The sequence below is a fragment of the Syngnathoides biaculeatus genome, chromosome 10 (assembly GCF_019802595.1).
Source record: "Syngnathoides biaculeatus isolate LvHL_M chromosome 10, ASM1980259v1, whole genome shotgun sequence".
NCBI classification, from domain to species: Eukaryota; Metazoa; Chordata; class Actinopteri; order Syngnathiformes; family Syngnathidae; genus Syngnathoides; species Syngnathoides biaculeatus.
The window spans coordinates 20,730,662-20,736,986 of record NC_084649.1 but is presented as its reverse complement, the minus strand read 5'-3'; the positions used below and the strand labels follow the sequence as shown (position 1 = coordinate 20,736,986).

At 42.3% G+C, this 6,325-nt stretch overlaps 1 protein-coding gene across 3 annotated transcripts in view; it reads right to left on the bottom strand.

The window, feature by feature from the left end:
- cenpp (centromere protein P) overlaps positions 1 to 6,325 on the bottom strand; it is a 78,452-nt gene that overhangs the window by 18,968 nt on the left and 53,159 nt on the right. The gene's annotated exons all lie outside the window — the stretch shown is intronic.

The following is a 6,325-nucleotide window of genomic DNA, read 5'->3' as shown; positions in this document are numbered from 1 at the left end:
GGGAAACCAAAGTTGGACTGGTTGATTTCTGCGGAAACACAAATGTTCCTGTCAAATCTGTGTAAAATGGGCAAAAAGTTCAGAACCAACCAAATGAACAGCAGCAAGTCTGACTCAAACGGGCTCAAGTGCAGTAATGTGAAAGAAACTCGGGTCAGTCGCCTCTTGAACACAGCCACAAGGTACCTGTTCTGGTGTTCCCGTTTTCACACCGCTCCCACCCCGCCTCCATAATTCCTCCAAAGTTGTTTGACTTGAACCATGACGGTGTCGTTCATACGGGACGGCGACACTTGGGGGAGTGGTGGTGGAGGGGGAATAAACAGCGTGAAAGGGTCTAAGAACTGCTGCTGAGCGGAGATCATAGTGAGCACGCTTGCAGTGGACTTTTCATGTACAATGGCGGCAGTTTGAACTCTGAGCGAACAACAAATATCTTGCAAATAAATATACTCAACATTGTATTGTCCTGACATGCTTCAATAATTGTTTAATATTTTGAGAGCACAACCAAATCCATTCAAACAAGTGGGAGAATCGACTTTATTGCCCCTTTTTCGAACTTGATTTTTATCAATAATCACAGAGGGGCGTCGCACATCAAAACAAGCGACTGGAAGAAAAGCGAGAGCAACAACATTTGAAGATGATTACAGCCGGTGTACGCTACTTCCTCTTTGGCAGCGAGACATAATTAAGCGCAGATGAACAGTCGCTGTGAAATGATAAAATGTGCGCCACGTTTGGATTTACATTTCAATAAAGTCAATAAACGATTTTGTTGCATGTTAAACAATCATTATTTTTTTTACATTTCTTTTCAGGCTCCAAAATGACATTACCAAAACAAACAGCTTTAGAAAATCTCTTTCAATATTTTTGTGTTTTGAAGATTCAAAACGAGAGGTGCGACAATTACTCAATTGCCAACGATCTTGATTAATCGTTTACACAGCTGGTTTAACTTAAATTGTCAAAATCCTCCAACTTCAGTGCTCAACGGTAAATATTGTCATATTCCTGTAGTCTTCGAGAAAAGCAGACTGTTTTCTTTTTATTTAAACAAAATGAGAAATTTGCAAACAAATGTTAACCAAACTAGTAGCTGCATCATGAAGCAATCACCAGTGGATTTAGGTTTGTGATTTTTCCGAACTCCAATTTGAAAAACATTCCTGTCTTTTTGTTTATCTAATTAATAAATTAACCCAAAAAGTAGCTCTGCAACTGACTGACGACCAGTTCAGGGTGTAGTCCGCCTTTCGCCCGAAGCTAGCTGGGATAGGCTCCAGCTTTCCCGCAACCCTTGTGAGGATAAGCGGCTCGGATTATGACATGACGTGACCCAAAAACTAATTGGCAAATTAACAGGTGCCTCTCACCCGCCGTTAGCTGGGATAAGATCAAGCACGCTCACGATCCTCGTGAGGAAAAGCGGTATGGAAAATGGACAGACGGCGTCGTTAGTTGCGGCCCGATTAAAATTCAGAATCAGAATTAGCTTTAATTTTGCAATTCCGTGGAAACATTTGCATTTTTTTTAACTCATGTAAGCAAACGACCAAACCGACACGTTTCAAAAAATTTTAAATACCTTTAAAATGTCACCTGTTTAAGTCAATAAAACACCAAATTGTCATAAACTCCCTGTGACCTTTCAAGAGTTTGCAAACGACAGCTTTCAGCCACACCAGATCCAAATCAAACCCCCCTTTTGATACAAGTCACAAGCTAATGGAAGCCAGCCGGTCGGTGGCAAAGTGCTAATCCACGATTTAAACAAAATCCTTTGTCTGCAAAAGCCTGTACTCTGACTGAAACTCCCAACAGCCGCGAATGGCATGTAAAAACATAACTGGCATTAAAACACAAATCTTATGCTAATAAGTGACAAGCTAAGCTAACATAGCATCGGTGGGTTTTGCCGATCTACCAATTGATCTGCTGCATCCGTCCGTTTATTGCAGCTCAGAAGGGTTGCAATTAACTCCTCACATGCGATTTATTGAAACAGCAACGTGTATTTTGACAGCCGTCGGGCCGTCTTGGCCTCGGAGCTGCATGACAACATTCATTCTTATCATTCTCCTGGTTTGCCACAGCGGCGTTCGGCGGGAGAAATGACTTCCCGATGGAGCGGGATAAGAGGCCCCCGCCATCCCGCTCGGAGTCGGCGTGTCTCTCGCAGGCGCTCATACTTTCCAAGTCCGTAGAAATTTTTTTTTTTTTTTTAAATGCTTCGTCTGGCCTTGCTCACTTGTGCGGTGTGAGGAAGCGTTGACAAAGTTTGCCAGGACGCAAAGTTTGACAGTTGCCAAGGAAACTGGGAAGGCAGGCCCGCTAACTCATTTTTACCCTGGTGATCGGGTGGGTGGGCAAAGTAGAGCCTGCGGTCCATTTATGTCAACATGACTCTGATTGTAACAGAACTGACGCCGAAATGAGAGTTCAGAACATGTATATTATCCTCTCTTATTCTAGGGATTCCGCCAACTCAATTAAAAAACAATTTACGAAATGAAATATACACAAAATGAGTACTATGGAAAAAAAAAGTAATTTTCATAACTGCACTGTCTTAACTTTTTAGCAAAACTTTGTGGTGTTTGCATTTCATTTTAAAAAGCTTTTGCGACGGTGACGCTTTGACTCCAAATATGATTGATGATAACCCGACGACTCCAAATATAAGTCATTTTGATGGTAAATTGTGTAATCTGGATTATTGAAATCACGGTGAGTTTGATGTGGTAATGCTTCCATATTGGTAGACGTACACTATCTGTCACAATGATGGGCTTTTCATGTACGTAAATCGCGTTACGTGACGGAGACGCTTCGACATGTGGAAACGTTTTCCTTTCTTCAAAAAAAAAAAAAAAAGGCAAAGCGAACGCCAGCAGATAAAGCGCTGCTCTTGTAGCCATTAAAGTGAGAAGATGCGAGCGGAGAAAGAAGTTGCCAGCATCGCATCAGGCTTTCATTAGATTGTGTTTGGGAAAATTGCATCCTTTAACCTTGAAATGTGGTGTGAGGCAAAGTCTCCCCGAGGTACCGTAAGCGGAGCCCGACGCTGCAGCACGTCGTCGTCATCATCGATGGTCGCGGTGTCGAGGGTGGAGCGCTTTTTGCGCGCGTTACGTGACAATCTGCCAACGGTGTCGACTTAAAGTGGAAATGCACGGGGCGTACGCCAGTGCAGCTTATCAACGTCTCGCATCTCCAAATTGTATATGGTAACTGTAATCTATGTAAACAATCAGGTTGTAATCATAACCTCTTTTTAGAACTATGTAAACAATGTCAAAATTCCTCAAAATTGAAGAAACAGACACCAGAATGTCAAAATTTGTGACAGAGTGATATGGCCTTCCAATCATCCATCCATCCATTTTCTTTTGGCGCTTCTCCTCACAAGGGTCGTGGGGAGTGCGAGGCAGGAGGCAGGGTACGCCCCGAACTGGTTGCCACCCAATCCCAATGCACATCGAGACAAACGGCCGCCCTCATAATCACACCTAGGGGCAATTTAGAGTGTCCAATTAATGTTGCCTGTTTTTGGGATGTGGGGAGGAAACCGGAGTGCCCGGAGAAAACCCACGTAGGCACGGGGAGAACATGCAAACTCCACACAGGTGGGGGCCGGGATCGAACGCGGGTCCTCAGAACTGTGAGGCCAACGCTTTACCACCTAAAATCAGTTTTGATTGAATCACAAAAATGAGATTTAGATTTTTTTTCCACAAATTAGATTTCTACTCTGAACTGATTTCATCACAAAAACCTGATTTGCGGTTTTAAGCATTCACCCCACAAGAATCTAATACTGCATTCCGTTTTTAATCACTTTTTTCCCTCCATCCGCCCACAGGCAAATGATAGACATTTTTCAATTTCATAGGGAAAAAAAAATACCAATGTCTTTACAAAGAAATGTGAACATAAGTGCTTTCTGGAAAATTGCCCTTTTTGAACTCCGATTTATATCCCGCTTCACGCGATCCAACAAAGACGACAGACAAAAACACGGAACAAAGGACGAACACCAAGACCATCTTGACTGACACAAGACGAGCATTGACCAAGCTACAAAGATCTACGCACTATAAAAATACAAAAAATAATTATTTCAAAGTATATTGAGGATTCCTTATGTGTAAATGTGTTTGTGTGCCTTGCATAACCGCATAACCAAAAACATTTTTTGTAACTCAGTTGACGATGATCACTAAACCACACGATTGAAAATGCACACCTCACGGCAGTGGATTTGTCCAACTGCAGTGAGAAACACTCACAATCTCCGATGTCCTTCCACACATCAGCCGTGGGTTCACACTGCCTTTACAGCTGCAGAGATTTTATTGAAGATAATATTTCCGCCTTATTTTTAAAAGATCGGAACGACGAGTCAGCTATGCCTCTTTTACAATCTCTCCGTCTTGGATGGAATTCTTGTTGTTAACGATGATGTGACAAACACGGAAACGATGCTGGGTGATGGCTTTCGCTGTTAAACTAGATTGTGTGAAAAGTGACTGCTGTGCGGCCAGTTTGGGATTTTAGTTCGTTCACTTTTCTCATTCTCAGCTTGCTTTCCGGCGGAATGTCAGTTTCATATTTTCCATAAACAGTTCAAAAATGCCGCGACATATTTGACTACACTGGCAGATCAAAATGACATCGTCCGCCTCCCATATGAAAGTGATACAATTTTCTCTTCTTTACTTCAGCATTCACTCATGTTTGTTAAGATTTCTTAAGCGAGGGCTTAAAATAGGGGGAAGTCGCCGACTAGCGTGTTTTCCTGTTCTATGTCGTTGTTTGCACATGCGCAGTGAGCTAATGGTCAGAAAAATACGGCTGATGTCTTCTTTTTCCATGTTTTACTCTCGGCAAGCCGTCGCGATCGACCAGCTGCCTCGCGATCGACGCATTGTCCACCCCTGCTCTACATAATTTCTGAAAAAGGAGGAGAGGCGCACTTGAATTAGCCTCATAGTGTGTGTTGGTTGTGATGATCAACTTCCAGCACTGTCCTTTAATTTCCACCCTAAATCTTTACAGGGGTTTTGGCAATTGATCGGCACTCTCACCACACAGCGCTGCCTGGCTCGCTAACCCTTGGGATTCGTTGCAGAGTCGCCCGCAAATGGAGAAACTCTGGCATATACAGACAATCTCAACACATGGTTTATAGTTTTACCCTTTGCGTGTTTAAAATATATTTGAACTTATTAAAACCTTTACATGTACATCTTGGGACCTGTTCTCACTCTTGTGCTCTCAACAAATGAGTCACTATCTTATAACGTCACTTTGAAAAAACACAAATTTCTCCAAGTAAAAGGCAAAGTGTGTTACATCACGCTGCCCAAAGCAAATTTAAAGGGGAAATCCACTGGTTTACATTAACAATGGATCCAATAGGTCATGTAATATGTACTCAATTTTGGCAATGTGATGTTAAATGCTCTCATTTAAAAGTGTTTTGAGAAGATTTTTTTTTAATCAACAATCAAGAATTTTCAGGGGCGCTTCCATTTTCGCAAGTTACATGACCTATGTGCGCGGATGTGACGGGTTACGTGCAGCAACAACGGCTCAAATACATGAGTCACCATTTATGCCTAGCGCTGATTTCTCAGATTTATCCTCATCTCATCAGAAACTTTCTGGTGTCAGCGGAACAGCGTAAGCGGCTCGGTGGAACGGTGCCGTTCACGGCTGTGTCTGGAAGTATTCCTCCGTCTTCCCGATCAACCGATACTGCTATTTCTTCATCAGATGAGGATAGATCAGAGAAATTAGCGCTGGCCACAATTGTTTCCCAATGTAATCGAGCGTTTGGAACAGCACGGTACACGTCACGTAGGTCCTGTGACTTGCGAAAATGGCAGCGCCCCTGAAAATTCATAATTGTCGATAAAATTCTTCTCAAAACACTATCAAATGAGAGAGGATTTAACATCACATTGTCAAAATAGAGTACATATTACATGACCTATTGAATACATTAATGCAAACCACTGGATTTCCCTTTTAAAGTGTTTCAAATATCTTGAATACAAATCGATTAATTTTCTTGAACACTGAGTCTGAGAAGTGTCGTAAAACTCTGCATTTTTCCTCACTGCGTGAGCCATACGTCATTATGATTTCTCAAGTTTGAAATTTTTTTACTTAAAGATAATTGTTTGCTTTCTGACTTGCTTGAAGAAGACAAAACAAACAATAGCGACGTTGTTTCTCAGCTACGCTGCGAAAGCTCTCCTGCTCCTCTCACACTCGTGGGTCTGTTAAAGCAATTACGGGATGGCGTTTG